Consider the following 18,921-nt stretch of genomic DNA (forward strand, 5'->3'; position numbering starts at 1 on the left):
CTTACGAGGATATACACGGAACCCACCAGAAACTTTGTTCCTTGCCGAAGTCGTTACCCTCCTGTAGGGTTTCTGGTAATTCCTGGTTCAACGTTTCTGGCAAGCCAAGGGTCAGGAAGGCGTGTCCAAAAGACAGCAAACCGAGGGCAACCAGCGGTAAAGATGGATCAATGTCAACCTAAATTAAACGAAAAATATTCTCCCTTTTATACGCTTCCCCTTCTACGTCTTTCCCTTATACGCCTCCCGTTATACGTCTCCCACTATACGTCTCTCTCTATACGTTTCCCTCTATACCTCTTTTAGAAGTAATAACAATTAATTCCGCTTTCCGCTAATTCCTTAATTTCCCTTCGATTTTTGGGAAATAAATGGATACTACCATAAGTTCATTTTCGGTAATAACATTACACAAATAATAGTATACTTTGAGGTAAATTTATAATTCAGAACAGAATAACTTACACAATAATCAAGAATGTCCTCGCAAATATTCCTCTTCGTATTTTCTGTATACTTAATATTCTTTTAAATATTAAGAAAGAATATTGGTTAAAGACAGAATTTGAAGAAGTTGTCAATATACAAAGGATCATTGATGTTACCTGTATAACGAGATTTTGTAAACATTCGTTTCATTTAGAAACGAAGCTATAGTGTAGTATCGCAAACCTGTAAATAATTACAGACAATAGAAAAGTTACATTTCCTTCGCAAAAAAACGAAACGAAGGAAAATATATCGAAAATCTATCTTGTTTCCGTGATTCGTAAGATCACAAGAAGAATCCATGGCCGACAAGGAACATAATTTTTCTACAAATTAAACCAACTTAAAAAAACGTATTTCAATAACAGATAATATTAGTCGTAAATTAAAAAAGAGGTTGAGTAATTTTCGGATCGTAGAAATACGATGTCGTTAACAAAAATTTCGATTCACTTATCAGATAAATAATGTAAGGTCCCAAAATGTGGACGATATAACCGATGATATGGATTAAAAACACGCCCTGAGCTCTCACCACAGTCGGCGGCATTTCCGCTGCATATTGGAAACCAATATTCGCGGCGATATTCACCCCAAGACGCGCTATAATCGCCATGGCAACCGTTGTCGAACCTTGAATAAGTTGAGAAATATGTAAATGCCACGATCGCCGCATTCCACGCACGATACATACGCCCGATGCGCGCATGGTCCAATTAAAAATTAAATGTCATCCCTGTCGAGTATGTGACGTTGAGAAATAAATGTCAATCGTTAATGGAATAGGATTTAAAGGCAAAAAAGAAAAAGAAAAGAAGAGAAGAGGAATATTTGTATAAAAAGATTTTATAAGATTCGATTATTATTAATACTAAGTAAAATGACCGGATTGTATAATTGTAAATTCTCTATAATATGATTTTAAATAATACGGGTCTATATTATTATGTCGTTCAAGTCTGTTGTCTATAAACGATAAAAGAGAATTCGAAGGAAAGTTTTGTTGCAAGATGAGGAAATAAAAATAGTAAATTGTTTTATAACTACAACGTTCTCTTCTAAATACGGATTAAAAAATGTCTATTTTCCACTCCTTAATGTCCTTGAAAACGCGGATATCCCCTAACGCTACCGCTTATCTCCTTACTATCTAACAAAAACATTATTCTTGCATCAAGCACGAGCTTTCATTTCTCAATCTCCCAAAGCTTTCACTGGAGAAGCTTCAGAAAAGCGCTTTTTAAAACGACCGTCGATCGATAAAACCGGATTTTTTCTATAAAATTCACCCCCGCTTTCTCACTGCTATTCACACGTTCCTGCTATTTTATTGAATAATATCGATTGACAAGTCATTTATCAAGAAATAAAAAAAAAAAAAAAAAGAAAAAATGTTACCAGAGGGGGTAGCGATGGCAACGAAGGAGAAAATGCCACAGAGGAACATCGATGCGAAACCCATCCATCGTCTGCCCCATCTGTCGAGGAAAAGGGCGAGTAGAACAGCGGCCGGAAGTTCCGTGAGGGACGCTAAAGAGAACGACGTGAAAACGTCGGGGTCCAGAAGTTTCATGTTCCAAACGTGGCCGTCGAACACCCACACCATCAGCAACCTAGAAAAGAATCAGCCGAGTCATACATAAATCACGCTGGACTTCAAGATCGTTTATTAATCCTTCGCATACTCGTTCCCTCGCGTTTGACGTTTATCGATGCTAATTATATACTTAAGCAGATTCTTAATGACCCACATAAAATGCCCCATATACTCTCTTAATGTTCATTCGAGTAGTTTGTATCTAGTTTATGGTAATTTGTGTCTATTTTAATACTGGTTTTATAAAGACAGGGAAGTAGCGTCGAGGCTGATTGGTAACTTGGTTGAATTAACGGTGTAATATAATTGGAATATCGTGAGGCTGAGAGTTAAGAACATATTCTTAGTTAATTTTATTTTAGGAAATGCAGGAAGATTCAGAATTATCATAATATTAAAAACAAAGAAAATATAAGAAACGTAAAGGAAGTATAAAATTGAATACCTTTCCTATCTACAGGGTGGTTGGTAACTGGTGATACAAGCGGAAAGCGGGTGTTGTACGCGAAAAAAGAAGTCGAAAATATATGTCGGGTTATGGTTAGAATTTTGTAACAACTGTTCACGTGAATTAGCCATTGTTTCACAAAGCCGAGATTATATTTACACGTATATACAGGACTATCACAAAGCTTAACAAATAATAAGTCTAATGAATAATAAGTTTAACGAATGATAAAATTAGTGAATAATAAATTGTATGAATAATAAGTTTAATGAACACTATTAACAATGTCTTTGGGTTCAAACGAATCCACGGTCAACGGGATAACTCTTCACTAAACGTAAACTAATCTTAGGCGCAAAATACGATTGTTGAAAATGCTCGATGTATCACTCTCCAAAGCAATCACACGAATGCCAGCCTCGTGGAATTTTTCTCGCTGTACGATTGCATTTGTTTTCTATACCCGTTTGGAAGCATCGAGAAGGTTCCAAACGCCGTTGCTAGGCAGTTTCTGCCTGAAGTTTGATTATTAATACAACGTATGTCCCATTGTATCGACACCTCCGAGGCAACATCACACGTGGCTAGGCCCGACATATAGAATAGAATTTTTTTTTAATTTTTCCGAGCGAAAATTCAAAGTCGATTTTCTCGAAAACAAAACCTCAAACAAAAAATTTTTATTCTATATCTTCGACTTCTTTTTTCGCGTAGAATCACCCCCTTTCCGCTTGTACCATCAGTTACCAACCACCCTGTATATCTTTTCGTATATGATTATAAGTTTCTCTGGTGTCTTAGTTTTTTCTAAAATAATATTGTAATCATTGCTGAGAATTTACAAGTAAAAAGTTCTAGCTGTGTAGTTTGTTCGATTGATGTTGGAAAGGTTAACTTACCAATAAATGATGAGCATGATAGTGATACGACCAAGTCGTGGCAGCTTGAAGAGATGTAGGACAGTGTATTGATTATGCGATTGATCCTTCTCATTCATCGCCTTGCAACTTTTCTCAAATTCGTCGAATATTTCTTGCTTCACCTCTTTACCGTTCACTTTAGCGAAGTTTTTCAGCATCTCGATCGCTTTGTCCACCCTGCCACTGGTTATGTACCAACTACGGAAGTATATGAAATACGCAAACGTTATAAAAGCCTGTAAGAAATTTTCAAAATCATCACTTTCACCAACCTTTTGTATCGACAAACTTTTTGTGCAAATTTGAATAGAGCTGTCTAGTTACGCATCAATCATTTATTTTGCACAGCTAAAAATGTGATGGCTTATCGAGAGAAAGATGTTGACCTTGAGATGTTTTATTATGTTTTATTTACGAGACAGAGGAATCGATGTAATAACCGATCCCAAGATAGTATGTATTGCTGGATAAAATATTACCCAATTTAATTCAGCTATAATTTTGGAATTTTTATGGTCCGATCTCAAAGGACTTTTGATGTTTTAAGAGAAACTTTAACGTAAAAGAAATTTCTTATATTTCTTTGAGGATTATTTTTAAAGAATTTTCCGATGATACGAAGATACAAAAATAATCCAAAGGACGAGGTAAGATTAAATGTCTACTATACTATCGTATACTAATTTACTTACGAAATTTCTTTGTATTATATTTTTATAATGAAAAAGAAATTGGAATTAAACTACCGTGCACTTTCAGGAACAATCCATGGTCCTACAAACGCAACCACCATAGGACACGCGGTGACCATGCTGAGGATCCTCCAATTTGAGATCCAATATGCGATCCAAGGCAAAAGACTCGAGGCTGCCGCGAAATAAAGTCCAAACGACATGTTCGCTACCAGAGTTCGATATTTCGGACCGACATATTCGATCACTGAAAGAATAATTCGTGATATCGTTATTGTATTACATCGTTATAGAAATCTTCCCAAATGTTTCGTCAATTTCGTTTCTTCATTTGATATAATAATATTGTTTCCTTATTTCCTTTAGGTTTGTCCTTTCTTCGTTTTTTACCAATCTAATTTCAAATATTCAGACTTATTTGTAGATTTTATAAATCATTAACATCGACAATGTAAGATCGTTTTGAATTAAAAAGAATTTTAAAAGGAACACTGCTTTCATCTCAATATCGAACGGAGAGTGCCTCAGTAATCGTGGTATAACCGAAGATTATTCTCCATAGGGAAATAGGTCACTCGAAAGATACAATTTCATACCAGAAAAGTATACAGAATTAAGTATCCTGTCGTTTAAAATAAAATATCTTAAAGTATCCCTAGACACATGTAATTTTAATACCAAACTAGATATACAATTACACAACAAATTTCAAATTACGAGATATAATTCCAAAATATAAAGTTTCAGTAAAATCATTTACCATTAAATATCTTAAAATTGATATCGTAAAATTCGAATAAAAATTTGACTTAAGAAAAAACAAACCGACATAGGGCAATAAACATTTATTCAAACACGTCATAAATAGTTAATCGTTACGTAAAACGGGACCGATACCGGCGCCTCATTATTAGGTCATAAATTATAGTTTTCCTATTCTCAACAGCTTTTTCTCTCTTATAATTTTCTCGATGACTCACCGATAATGAAAAGCACGTTGAAGCAGTTATCGAACGAGGTACCGACGACTAATCTCGCCAGACAGAAGCTCCAGAAGCTGTTGCAAAACGCAGTGCCGACAGACGCGATGAAACCAACCGCGTTGCACGCAACCAACGCTGGAATTCTGCCACAATGGTCGGCTATGTAACCGAATATTAAGCCTCCAAGAATGCTGCCGACGAAGAAGGCCGATTGTGCTGCTGAGCCGAGGAATGCGTGGTCGCATACTCATTCCAGCTGAAACAGAAAAGGGGGATGCTTTATAATTGCGGCTAGTTATGAAAAAACACCGCGTGGTTAGAAAATCGATAGAAGGTGAAGAGAATAAGGAAGACGACGAAAGGACGAGTAATAAATTCCGTAATTTTTTAATATCATCAGAATTGAAAACCTGAGTCGTAGGTTAGTTAATTGTAGTCTTTTGGTAATATTTTTAGTAATAAAATAGTAGAGGTAGTTTGCATAATTCTTGGATATGATTAGAGAATTTGTCATAGTGGAAGGAATATAAATTTGTTAAGTAGAAGATAGTATCTCCCGATTTAAGTAGGACTTTTTTAGTAATAAAATAGCAGAAATAGAAATTAGAAATGTAGTATCGGGAAGAAGGGCCTAGGAAATGTCGAGCTAACTACAGACAATGTCGCGAGAGCCGAGGCGCTGTCGGTTCCATCAATGCATTACCGAGTCCTTCAGGTAAATAGCTTTGCCGAAAAGACCTACGTGACCCTGGCTACGAGCGTCTGTAGAACACGTGTGCGGTGGGCCCAGCAATAGACAATAGAGTGCTACAACGGCCAGAGAGGCAGTCGAGAAGCAGAGTGCGAGTTGAGCGGATACGGAGTGTGAGTCGGCTTGCGACGATATCGTAGTCTGTCCTTTTGTTATCGAATATCACTCATTAAAATACATCAAACTTTAAACTCTACCATCATCACTTATCACTTACTCTAAGAATCCACAAGTTACTACAGAAATAATAATAATAACAATAAATATTCGATAAAAATGTCTTGAGTCGTAAGAAGTTACCAAGTGCGTATTTATACGTTCAATTCGAAATATCTGTCTATTGTACAGTTGTAACTTTCACTTTTCGATTTATGCGATATTATATAAACGGATTCATGTTCGTGATTTAATACGCCGAGACGTACAAATAATTAAGGATGACAAGGTTAATTTTATGTTCCGTTATAAACGAGCTCTGTTAAGATGCAAACAGCATAACAAGTAATTACACCTACGTCTAAGTTCGTGCAACCAACAAGGACTTCTTTTATAATGACTGCATTATATGCTATCGTCAGCAGCTTTATGAAAGACCGTAAATATTTATAGAACGACGGTTCCAACAGTTTTAATTTAAATAAAAATTTGTTAATCGGTGTCGAAAGTTTGAAGTTACTTTATATAAAGAATATAATTTTCTCTTGTGATTTTACCTCGACAGCTATAGATTTGTATAGTATCATCGTGTGATTAAAGGTCCATCCATATTGGCATGGTTTTATTGGCCAGGATGGGTCTGCCTCTCTGATACCACTCTCCAATATGTCGGTATAGTTCACATTGTTACATCGCGAAAACGAAGTCGCACCTTCCGCCAGCAATTCCTCACTCGACGCTGGAGGGATCGATAGTGCAATCCTACATAAAGCAAGAATACGTTACATTAACGGTGATGAAATTTGCAAGAAGTATTTTTAAGAATACTAATTTTCCTTTGATTTTCTTATCTTTTTTTAAATAACCAAGGAAAAATGACAGCAAATGGTAGAGAGAGGGAGAGAAATTGGAAAACTAAGATGAAAATTCTACTCAAAAGTGCATAGTTTTTAATCCTAATCTTAAATTAGTCCAATTCCTTGAAACTTAATTCGAATCCTGTTTAAATAAAAAATGTGACAAAAGTAATATACATAACAATATAAAAATCTATAATAATTTCTCTAATAAAGAATAACGACGATATCAGTAACAGTAATAACACATTATCTTTAATAGTGTTTACATTTTCGCATTTTTAAATTTTCTGTAAAAATAAAATTCCCATAAAAATCCGCGGCCTATTTATTATTTATAAATCTGCTTTTTCAAAAAAAAAAAAAAATCAAAAATGGGAAAGGTGAAAAAATAAAACAACAGGAAAACAAAAGCACAAAATATAAAAGAGGAAAAGAGACAATGACCGTAAAAATAGGAACAAAGGCAAGAGCTGGAAGGACGATCGTCCCGTATCTGTTGCACTCCGAGGCATTCGAATTGTGTTGGGATTTAATTACCGATCGCTGCACGTATCGGTGAGTCTATTTCCAGACAAATAAACGGTACGCGGGGAGATTCGAGAAATTATGCGAAACGAAAAAGAATTTCCTAGCTGATCAGTTCGCGGAACACGTGAACGTCTAGAATCTGCCGGAGGTCGTCGACCAAACTGGTTTCCGGCGGGCCCCCGGAACGCTAAGAAATCGTCGATCTACAAAGCGATAGTTTCGCCTTGGCCAGGGTGATTCAATGGAAAACAAGCGTAACGAACGATTTTCCTCGTTGACGCATCGTAGAAAACCAGATCTCGCATGCGTCGTCAAGAATGGTAACACGATTCGTTGGAATCGTGCCATCCAGACTTCCTATCCTTTCACAAGTAATTCCTTACGTTCTTGAAATAGAACACGTGAAAAAGACGTTGATAATAGTATAACTATGGAATCGCGATTTCCAACTATTTTTATCTCGTCGCAAACTGGTTACAGGTATCTCCCCCACTCCCGTACGACACGATATTTACATATGCATTTACATATACAACGCGATACTTGGGTTTTCCTGATTCAATAAACACAGTTGTTTCGTGCAAGTTATCAGATATTATATTGTGGTTTTAAAGAAACAAATTGTCGCGATGCGATACGCTATCACAGCTGAGAAAATGGAAATCTCCGTGCAAGTGGAAGATTCTGTCGTCGAGAATATTTATTGCGACCTGCATGGAAAACAAACAGGCTTTCGAGAAGCCTGGTTTAAACTACGTGCACGTGACTTGAACAGATATGTACATATGCATATAAATTGTCTCCTATAGAAGGTGGTTAATTCTAGACATCGAAAGGAACGTCTTTAATGAAAACATGTATTGATTTGTTATACGATCAACATGATTATTGACCATTTCGATCTGCCCGAGCTGAAAATGTCTATCGCGTAACAGGGTAAATTCGAACATAAAGAAACTATGTAGGATCGTTCGTTACGTATAACTCAATAATTCAAATAAGACAAATTGCACATGAAGTGTCACTTACTTTTGTTTGTCTGTGAGGTTCCATCGTTCGAGTTCCGGAACGGTACACCAGTGTTCAGCTGGCAATAGCGTGATGAAGAAATGCGTGAAGTAGAGGAACGCGTAGACGAAGGTGAAGGAGCATGATGAAAAGGAACCATTGGTAGCGGCTGGCCTCGCCAACGTACGGTAGTATGTCGTCGAAGGTTTCGATCTTCGGACGTTCGCCCTCCTCGGCTTTTACGGACTCCACCATGACTGTCATTATCTCGATATCTGCGAATCAATGATCCTCGATCACCTACTTAACTCAAATTACACGTTACGAGGAAACTAAGTTCAAGGTGAATGGGGTCTTATTAGGTCGCCGAATAAATTCGTGTTGCAATGCGTTCATACCTTTTTATGTGTTTTAGGAATACAGATCGATAAACGATCAAGGTGATCGATCTTATGATATACAGTGGCTCACGGAAGTACTCGAACACTTTCATATCACGAAACGTTCTATAATTTCGTTAGCACTCTAACGAGATACGATTATCGAGATTATAATAGTAAAATTTGGAATCAATCTGAGATTGTATATTGAAGATATATATACATGAGACAATGTATATATATTTCGCAAATATATATGTTAAATGAAAAATTAATATGTATATAACACATGATGATGATTTTACTACGTACATCGTGGCTTATTATTCTTATTAATTTAGCGAATAATTGACTGCTCAAATACTCTGGTAATTTTTATATATAAAATAACAATAATATATGTTTCCAATAAATATATGAAATTTCTATATACACGTTTAGATCTGTTTCAAATTTTCTCAATGTAATTACGACGATCGTGTCTCACTTCAGTGTCAATGAAATCTCAAAGTGTCTCGTATAAAAATCACCAAAGGTTTGTTTAAGTGCCCGAGTACTTTCACGTGAGCGACTGTTGTTTTAGTAGCAAGTTCTCTTATGTCTATCTCTTCGTTACATTTAGCCGGATAATTTCTCATGTTTATCAACGTGTTATGATGTTTCTCTTATTAAGCGGAGAAATCTCTTCTTCGCTAAATTTTCTTAAACGGGTTCAAGGTGAGGTGAACGACATTGTTGAAATCAAGATGAAGAAGATGAAATCTAAAGTCGAGATGAAAGGAAGTAGATGTTTGTATTGTCTAGATATATTGCCATGCTACTTTTTGACACGATATAATCTTAGGTAAAGGCTAATTCAAGGTGATACAGAGTGTACTGGAAAAAGTGATTTGAATTTGCTAGAGAGGAAGAGAAAAGGAAAGATCCTTGAACATTTTTGCAAGGTTATTGCAAAAAGGAGGATACTATCGAAGGCTTATTGCTGTCACTTGTACGTTCTAACTGGAGTGTCCTTTAAATAATTTGCTTCTTATTAGATCCTTTTTGCAAATAGGAAGATAATATTTTTGAGACGTGAGGATTGTTAAATAAAAATGTAATGTAATCAGATGTAAATTGTCATTGGAATAGAAGAGTTTGTTTAGAAGAAATGATCATGAAATACACAAAATGTATCGTGCGTAATGTGTAAATAATAATTAATTCTAAAGACAATTAATGAAAATTTTAAATAATAGAGCACCATACCTCCGGTTCCTGCTTATTTTGACACTGTGCAGAATGTCACACGATTGTTGCCTTTTTTTTTTAAAGATTATTCAGTTAAGAAACAAGCACCAATAAAAAAGCAATTATAGTTAATTATTAAAAAATCCAAGTAGGTATTACATAAATAAAATTATCAAGGAAGATATTTATCGTAAAGATTGTGTGCTTATGAAAGAAGTAAACGAAATTATTGTAGCTCCATAGTAATTTGTATTAATCTTTGAATCTTGTTTAAATAAAATTTTCGATAAAAATTTGATTCTATCAGTGAACGATTACTACAGTTAATTACTGGATAATTAAAACAAGTAAGTAAAATTATTGTTACAATAATCCCGACAAATTCGTGATATTATTCAACTAGAATCGTTAAGAAAAAATTCGACACCGTTAGCGAACGCCATTTTACTTTTACTTCACGAAGGCTAACGTTATAAACGTTGAATCAAGAGCAATCATTTTCAATATAAAATATACGCGCGAAAGCTTTTGCTCCCTTTGATAATTGAATCCTTAATTTTCCGCCAATTAAACTCTTTCCCAACCACCTTCGTCTTCTAAGAAACCTTTCATACCCCAAAGAGAAATCCCCTTTTGCACAAACTCGCTTTTTTTCAACCATCGTACAACACGATATGATATTTACACCGTGCAATTTACACGATTCAGATCTCAATCTTGCAAATCATTTCGAAAATAGATCGATGATTAAATCGATTATAAAATCGTTCCTGCAAGTTTTAATTGATTAATTATTTCTTTATTTGATGAAATATTATTTATTATTTAAATATCGTTAATTTACTAGCGTTCAATGAAATTTCTCGTAGAATTAAGTTCGTTTAAAATATTATTAATTTAATGACATTTTTTGTAAGATAATTGCGGTTAGATTTGATCTTTAACGAAATCTACGAGATGATCGCGTTCGATTAATAGTCCATACATAGATGTTTCATAAGTGTAGATGGTTATTTATTACGGTTCTGTGTAATTAATGTTCGTTGCGATTACCACGAACTTAGATAAAAAAAAGAGTATTAATGACGAGAGAACCGGAAGTGACCAGTCCGTGACATAACTGTTATTTTCTAGGGTCTTGGTAACATTTGCATAAATTATTTCGCGTATACTGTAACGCACTTTACGTTACAACGGTATGTCGATGGACACGAGAAAAGAATTTTTCTACCACAAATTGAATGGCATTTTTGGCGATAATGATTATGTGGAATGATGACTACTTTAATTGAGATTCTAATCGAGATTCAAGTGATATATGAAGTTTGTACTTTCCAATAGGATAAATTGAGAAAAATGTCTTCGAAAGAGAATATGCTATTTTTGAATACACCATTTTTTAATAAGTCTAACAAATTCTGGATCTTTTAATTCACAAGGTTGCAAATCTCCAAATTGTTCAGTCTAAATTTTCGAATCTTCTAATCTCACGATCTTCGAATTTTCTAATCTTCGAATCATTAAAAATCCTAATTTTCATAGAATTTTCAAGGAAGCTATAAAATAAAAATATAAAATATAAAATAAGAAAATTTGAAAAAGATACATAATGCGTTCGATCCAACACCATTTGCTCATAGTAAAAAAAAAAAAAAAAGATAAAAGAAATTGTATGCAAAATAGGTAAACGTATTATAGTAAGTATTAGTCAATTATAGCAGATTGCTATCATTAATCAGTAATTATCCGAGTCGTAGCTGCATCTGTATATACATGAAGTATACAACACTAAAAATACATTTTCCTTAACAAAAATACTGAATAAACACATTCCTACGTAGCAACTAGTCAGTTGTGATAAATTGTTCGCTTTGAACAACGATCGACTAAGTTAGCATTGATTTCCGGATTGTGCGTAAAGCGTGCAATAAAACGAACACGTGTTTATCCCTAACGTTAAGCCAGGACCACCTAAATTAATACGAATTTTCCCATCAGGTACCGTCCTTATTCTGACAAAAAAATGCAAGCGATATTTGTGCATGTAAATAATTTGTCTGTGTGTATATATAATAACTTATATGAAACAAGTATTGCGATATTTCTCGTGCATTGCTAGATATAATGATTTTAAATAATTCTGGCTCAAAAATTCGATTAAGAATTACATTGCAATTTCTAGAAAATTGTTACAACATTAAAAAAGCGAGATCCCTTAGAATATGGTATATCAAAAAAATCTTACAACCAATAATTTTACGATTAAAAAATGTAAGAAACCTCCCCAAAGTAATCGATCCGTGAAATTAATGAGAAACGTATGCTCCAGCAAAAGCTACGCGTGAATATTGAACACAGCTTCAAAACCGACCTTTCCCGATTGAAAACGCATAGCAGAGTAGCAATAACTCGTCCACCGACGCACCAATGAAAATGGAGGCTCGTAACGATCGTCATAACTCGAGTGTCAAACGTTCTCGGTAACCGGTTACACAAAAGTGCGCACCTTGAACAACTATTACATCCCAGAACTAATTAATAAGAGCGATCATGGCTAGCATGGATACATATAGTTTGCATACGTGATTTTTCCCTGCGGGGCCAGTTTTCTCGCCTTCGAATCGATCAGGGAAAGCGATCGTGATCGCGATCGAGCCATTGAAATTCATTCGATGCACACGAGATACAGCATAGCGTTTTGATCTCGCGGAACTCGCACAAACTACAAAGTCAAACTTACAGACTCGTAACAATACAAAGTGGAACGATCGTTTGGTTTCACTTCCAACCGTAAGTCTTCCTATTGATTGGTGTTCTTCTTGGTCGTAAGGCAAAACGAAGAAAAGAAAGGAAAGAAATCTGTTATTAATATTGGAATACCATCGTTTTCGAGGAATTATCGTTCTATTTATTTATTTATAATGGCGTTATCGAGTTAATTGTTTCTTAATATGATACATTAAAACACTTATTGTAGTCGATAGAAACAGAAATTTTATTTAAGATTGCAATCCCAATTATCTGATTTTCCTGACGGACAATTTATATGGATCGATTGGAATTCATATAACAAGAGTTCACCAATTTTCTTCGCTACTCATCATTTTTCGTTCGCGTGATACGAGCTCACGTTCAAGTGAGTGCTTCAAATCGGTAAAAGTTCGATTAATTAATCGAGTTCTACCATATTTAACGCGAATAAGCTTTTGCATAATAAGCAACGAATGAAATAAAAATTTGTTGTAATACACAATGAGTAAGTTAGATTAATTATCGCTTTATATGATAAAAGTCCATGGTCCAGCGACAACATTGGAATTATTTTTTTCTTATTCATCTTGGAATTTATGATTGTTTACGGCGTTCTTTTTTGCGACAAATTGAGCTTATGGAAGTAATTTCTCTTCTAGAAAAATTGAACGCTTACGCCGTGTGCCAGGATAATGCGCAAGAACTAGTGTACAAAGAGTTAATCATTTTGGCTTCTGAAAGACTATATGAGTCACGGTTGTCCTATTCTTGTTGCTTAATTGCAGTGTTTGACCACCTGTTCTAGAATAGTGAGTTTACCTCTCACTGATCGGCACCGATTGGTATTTTGTAGTACAGTGCTTTGTTAGTCGATCGTGGCATTTAAACATACCAAGTTCATAGAGAAGAAGGCAGTTTTCTAAGTTTACGTTCTTTAGAAAAACATAATTTTATCATTAAAACGTCCGACCTTTTGATACCCATCTAAATATGTTATACATAGTCTCGATAAATATCACGATAATGGATAAGTATATATAGTCGCGTTTCTGTTCCAATAAAAGTGAACACTATCGATGAACACTAAGTGATGCTATCGAAAACACTTGTATATTTTTAGAAATTCCAAAAACAACAAATCCGATGTCAGTGATTTTGTCTGATTTGCTAGTTTCTAGCGTTAAGATTGAATACACAGCTGGCAAATTTTCTATTTCAAAGATCTATTTAACTTTGTGATTAAACAGCTTTCTACAAAGTTTTGCGGATTTGTTAGTTATCTTCGAAAGAATAAGCAAGCTTTAAAGGACTTTGATCTAGTAAGTTTATTCCTCTTCAACCTTATACTTAATCATCAAGTAACGCTATAATTAGAAAATCAACATAAATGGATTTATCATATTTCTTCTGTCTAACCTTCTTTAAAATAATTAGCTGTTAAATGAGCCAGAGTTCTAGGAAATCTCCGATGCTGTTGATCTTCAACGAGATACAGATATCTGACAGATACTATCAAAATTCTATAGACGTCTATCCTTCAACTCTCAGCATACCAATATTTATGCCATCATCGACGTTTCTTCACAAAGGGTCCTTAAAGAACTTTATGATTCTGTTACTCCTAAGTTACTTTGTACTGTTATATTTTTGTCATAATAGTGCCTACTAGAAATGTTTACCTAGTATATAAGTTTCACTATTATTACCATTCTATCGTATGTTGTACTCGGAGTTAGTCACAGTTTCTCAGAAACGTCTAACTTACTCTTAGTTATTCTGGCACAGACGCTGTGTTTCACTTACTGAAAAAATAAACAAAAGAAGCAAAATGATGTACGTAATATACTAAAACATTCTAAGATACCGTGGTAATTTTTCTATTTCTTGTGTAAATCATTTCAAATTGTTTTTTTAATGTTTTTATTCCTAATTGGTACACCGAAATGGATGTAGCAAATGTATATCACGGTATTATCCAAATAGCCTAATATCCGAACGTTCTATTATCCAAACACAATATTTCTTCGTAACGAATGCCCTTTTCCGTTTCAAATATGTACATACGTATGTCGTCAGTGTTCATACACAATGTACTCTTTCCTTGATTTGATTCATTGAATTGTGATTATACGAATTTGGTATGAAACTAGGAAGCGTTCTAACTATCGCAGGAAAATACGATGTAAACGAGAAAACTGGAAAGTGATGTAAGCGCAACAAAATTAGCAAAAATACACGATATTGGAGAAGCCAGAATCACAGACATTAAAGGAAGAAAAACATAATTGAAAATTCTTCAAAGCACGTAGATTCCTCGGATGTTGGCAACGGTAGAAAAGCCGTAAGTATTCTGATGTAATGAAATGTTTCACGTAGACGATAATAATGGCGATTTTATATAAATGAAAACAGCAGACGAAAAAGCTAATGAAAAGATATCTTCTCATGCCGAAGCACTCGTGGCACTCGTAGAAGAACTCCGATGATTCGAAGTACGATAAAGAACGTAACTCTGTGTAGTTATTTACGTTGAAAAAATTATCTGATTATGGATTCATAAATATTTAAAGAATCTGTCGATTACTCTTAAACTGTATTTGGATAAATGAAATTTCGTCTTCCTATTATTTCAGAAAAGAGAGGCTCTACTACATTGTCTGCAGTATGTTTCTAATAATTAGTAAAATATCTGAACTAAATAAATGTAGACGTGAAAGTCACTGCACATCAGTATATTAAGGGTCAGCACAAATACACTGACTGTCACATCACGAAGACATTTTAAAGAACTAATAAGGACAAAATTGTTTATTTAACAAATCAAAATCTCGATCAATTAACGGACCACCATTATATCGTGATACTTAACGAAACTTCCAATCTTAAGAGCCATATATTATTATATTATAGCAGTGTTATAGCAGTCATTGGCTCGGATTTTAATTAAATTGGTCGTGAAAGTGAGAAGAAGTAAAGAGACCGAGTAATCACGAAGAAATGGTATGTATGTAACTTGATCGGAGCAAATACCAAACTTTTAGTTGTTATCTTCAACGAGGGAAATTTGGTCATCTAAGTAGGTTATCGACGCAAGTGTTAATGAAAGATAAAACACGATTGGAGCAATGAAAGAACTTCATTCTTTTTCCTTCTTCGCGAAATAGCAAATATACAGTAGCTTACGTGAAAATATCTGAATATTTGTGCAAACATTTTGTAAATATATCATGTGTATTATGTTCGCGATCAATGAATATCACAGTAGTTCCTATATGAGTTTTCAGATTGACTAAAAATTTGACTGACCTACAATAGTCATGTCTCATTCCGATACTAAAGAAATTTTTAAATATTTTATGTAACGCATACAATAAAGATACGTAAGTTATCTATGCTAAATGCTGAAATACTTATAGAAGTCCTTTATGGATATAGTAGATATTATAATATGTGTGTTAGGCGAAACATTTTGAAGTTTAATTATCACCGTAATGAGACACGGCTAAGATAACACAGGTACGGTTATATCGAACAAGTTTTTCCCGATATGCTTCATAATGTTTCGTGTAACAGATAACATACATTATGCACCAAAGCCTTTTACGACCAGCGTTCAAATACTTTCACGACGAACCACTGTACCAAAATTCAAGTCTCACGCGACACATCGATACGAATGATCGGTGCAAACAAACGTTTACCTTTTCCACGATCGTTCGAGAGCAACGCGAAACTTCACTCGGCGTATCACAAATCTCGTCGTGGTTTTGTTTCTAAAACGAGAAACTCTCTGCAGAAGTCACAGAAATAAAATGAAATCTAGCTTCTTCACTTTTGTCCGACTCGATAAGTCGATTTCGAACAAACTTTACTCTTTTCTTCTTCTTCTTCTTCCGGATGTCTTTTCACTGTTTCAACAGGATAAAACGGAAATTGGAAAAATAACAAAAAAAATCGCGGATCGCAACGACTCTCGTGATCCTGTGATCCAAGTCCAGGACACGTGCTCGATCTCGATCGTCACAATGATCTTGGGTGCACGGATCCTCGATTTTTCGGACGCCGCGCTACATCGTCGTTTAAAAGGGGGCACGCACCGACTGTTCGCCGCGTGGACAATTAGCGGGGCTTTATAGCGTGTGCAAACGAAAGCGGAGCCCCACCAGCGTCGTGTGTGCGGCTATTGGACGATGACTTTGGTTCCCGTGGATCGTCCCGTCGACAGCAACGCCGAAGTCGAAGACGTCACTGGAGAACTGCGGGGATTTTACGATTCCAAAGAGCCGCTTCTCCTGCTTCACCGCGACCGTTGGGTTTTCTCGTGACTCGTTTGCACGCTTTTTTCCCTTCTCGCTCTTCTCACTACCATCGCAATCTTCCTTCTCCCTCGTCGCTTTGTCGCGACACGTATACGCGACCGGAAAGCGAGAGACATAAACTGGTGACGCGCAGGTGAGTGTACCTGCCGAGAACGTTGCGACGTTGTTGCATGGTTTGATATGTTTCCCCAAACTGTGTTTGGTTAACTAACTTAATTCGCCTGTTGGTGACTCATGGAAATTTGAGTGATATTACGAGGTGCAGTTGCGGAGTATTTGGAGTGAGAATTTGTGAATTTCCTGTGTTTCACCATGTTACGTATGGTAATTTACAGTGTTGTTTGTATAGTATAGTACAGATTGGAAGAGATACAATAATAAGCAGACAGCTAGGCTGGTTAATTGATCAGGAATATTAATTGAGTATGAATTGTTTAGCAAGGAAAAGAAAAAAGTATAATTCTAAGTTGCTTTGCTGCGTACATTGGGATTTATGATATACGAAAGATCGATTTCTTTCAGGTAGCGGTTCAGTCGAAGCGTTAGTCAGATATCGTGTAACTGATAGTTCCTTGAGTGGTTTTCAAAGTCGAACGATGAAACAATTTGAAATAATCGTTCCATTATCGACGAAATGAACGAATTTATCTAATGGGGCTCGTTAATTTATTCGACTTTTAATATTAATTACTAATTGTTATAGAAATTGATTTAACAAATTTGATATAAATTGATTTACCATTAATTAATCGATGGTAGAAAAGAGACGTTGAAAAATGAGTAATATGTAGCTTTAGTTTTACAGATTTTACAAAATAAATGTTACTATTTAAGAAAAAATAAATTTGATGGGGTAAAAGCTATATGGAAATATACTAACGACTCAACGAATTTAAATTTAAAGGACTTTAGAAACAAAGAAACAGAGACAAACTTTAGTTCTCGATGATACTTGACACGTGAATTGATTAACAGCTTGTCTTGCGTGATTAAATTTAATAGGATTAATTGAAAAGTTCGTATACCGTGTGTGAATCATGATAAAGTTGGTTTCATCGTAATTCACACGGTACTCGCAATGATCATTCAATCGGCAATTTTATTGCTCCAACATCACATCATTTACTTATCTTCGACTTGTACAATTCTCTGTGTTTTACGCAATTCTCTTTTTTATCCATCATCTTCTCGCATAGCACTCGAGTAAAAGCGAATCAACCGTTCAGTGAACCATACTTTGTTTCACTATGTTTCTTCACATGGTAAATGTTTTTTGATATCTTTTTCAAATTGAAATTCTACGGTTCTTCGGTTTGTTACATTGTGAACGAAAAAATCAACAGATATATAGAAGAATATCGAGGTTAATCGCATCGACATTTTCAAATTTTTTAACACTCAATTTTAACTTTCTAATAATAACTTTCAAATTTTCAAATTGTCGAACTTCTAAATTTCCGAATTTCCAAATATTCCAGTTTCGATGCGCTCGATGTTCCAAATCGTCGAAGTTCCAAATTTCCAAACTTCGATATCGCCGGAGTTCTAATTTTTTGACCTTCTATGTTTACCCGAGAGATAAAAAAATTATGATCGGATAGTGTCGATTATGCCAATCGAGGATTACAAATTTTCTATTCGTGCGACCTTCGACACCGAAAATAAATGAGCGCGATATTTTCCGTTTTTATCTTCCTCGAGCCGCAGTTAATTAAATCAATTGTCACGAAAGAACACGGTAGTTTTTCTGATTCCCGAAACAAAATAGCCCCATTGATAGCTTCAGGCAAATTCGCTGAGTAATGAAAT

The 18,921-nt window shown here is 35.1% G+C and overlaps 2 protein-coding genes and 1 pseudogene across 2 annotated transcripts in view; 1 reads left to right on the plus strand and 2 right to left on the minus strand.

Moving 5' to 3' along the window:
* LOC126876029 (uncharacterized) overlaps positions 1–18,921 on the minus strand; it is a 107,321-nt gene that overhangs the window by 66,930 nt on the left and 21,470 nt on the right. The gene's annotated exons all lie outside the window — the stretch shown is intronic.
* LOC126876030 (uncharacterized) overlaps positions 1–18,921 on the plus strand; it is a 143,037-nt gene that overhangs the window by 41,238 nt on the left and 82,878 nt on the right. The gene's annotated exons all lie outside the window — the stretch shown is intronic.
* LOC126876027 (carcinine transporter-like) overlaps positions 1–18,921 on the minus strand; it is a 57,420-nt pseudogene that overhangs the window by 1,200 nt on the left and 37,299 nt on the right.

Source organism: Bombus huntii, unplaced genomic scaffold (genome assembly GCF_024542735.1).
Source record: "Bombus huntii isolate Logan2020A unplaced genomic scaffold, iyBomHunt1.1 ctg00000062.1, whole genome shotgun sequence".
NCBI classification, from domain to species: Eukaryota; Metazoa; Arthropoda; class Insecta; order Hymenoptera; family Apidae; genus Bombus; species Bombus huntii.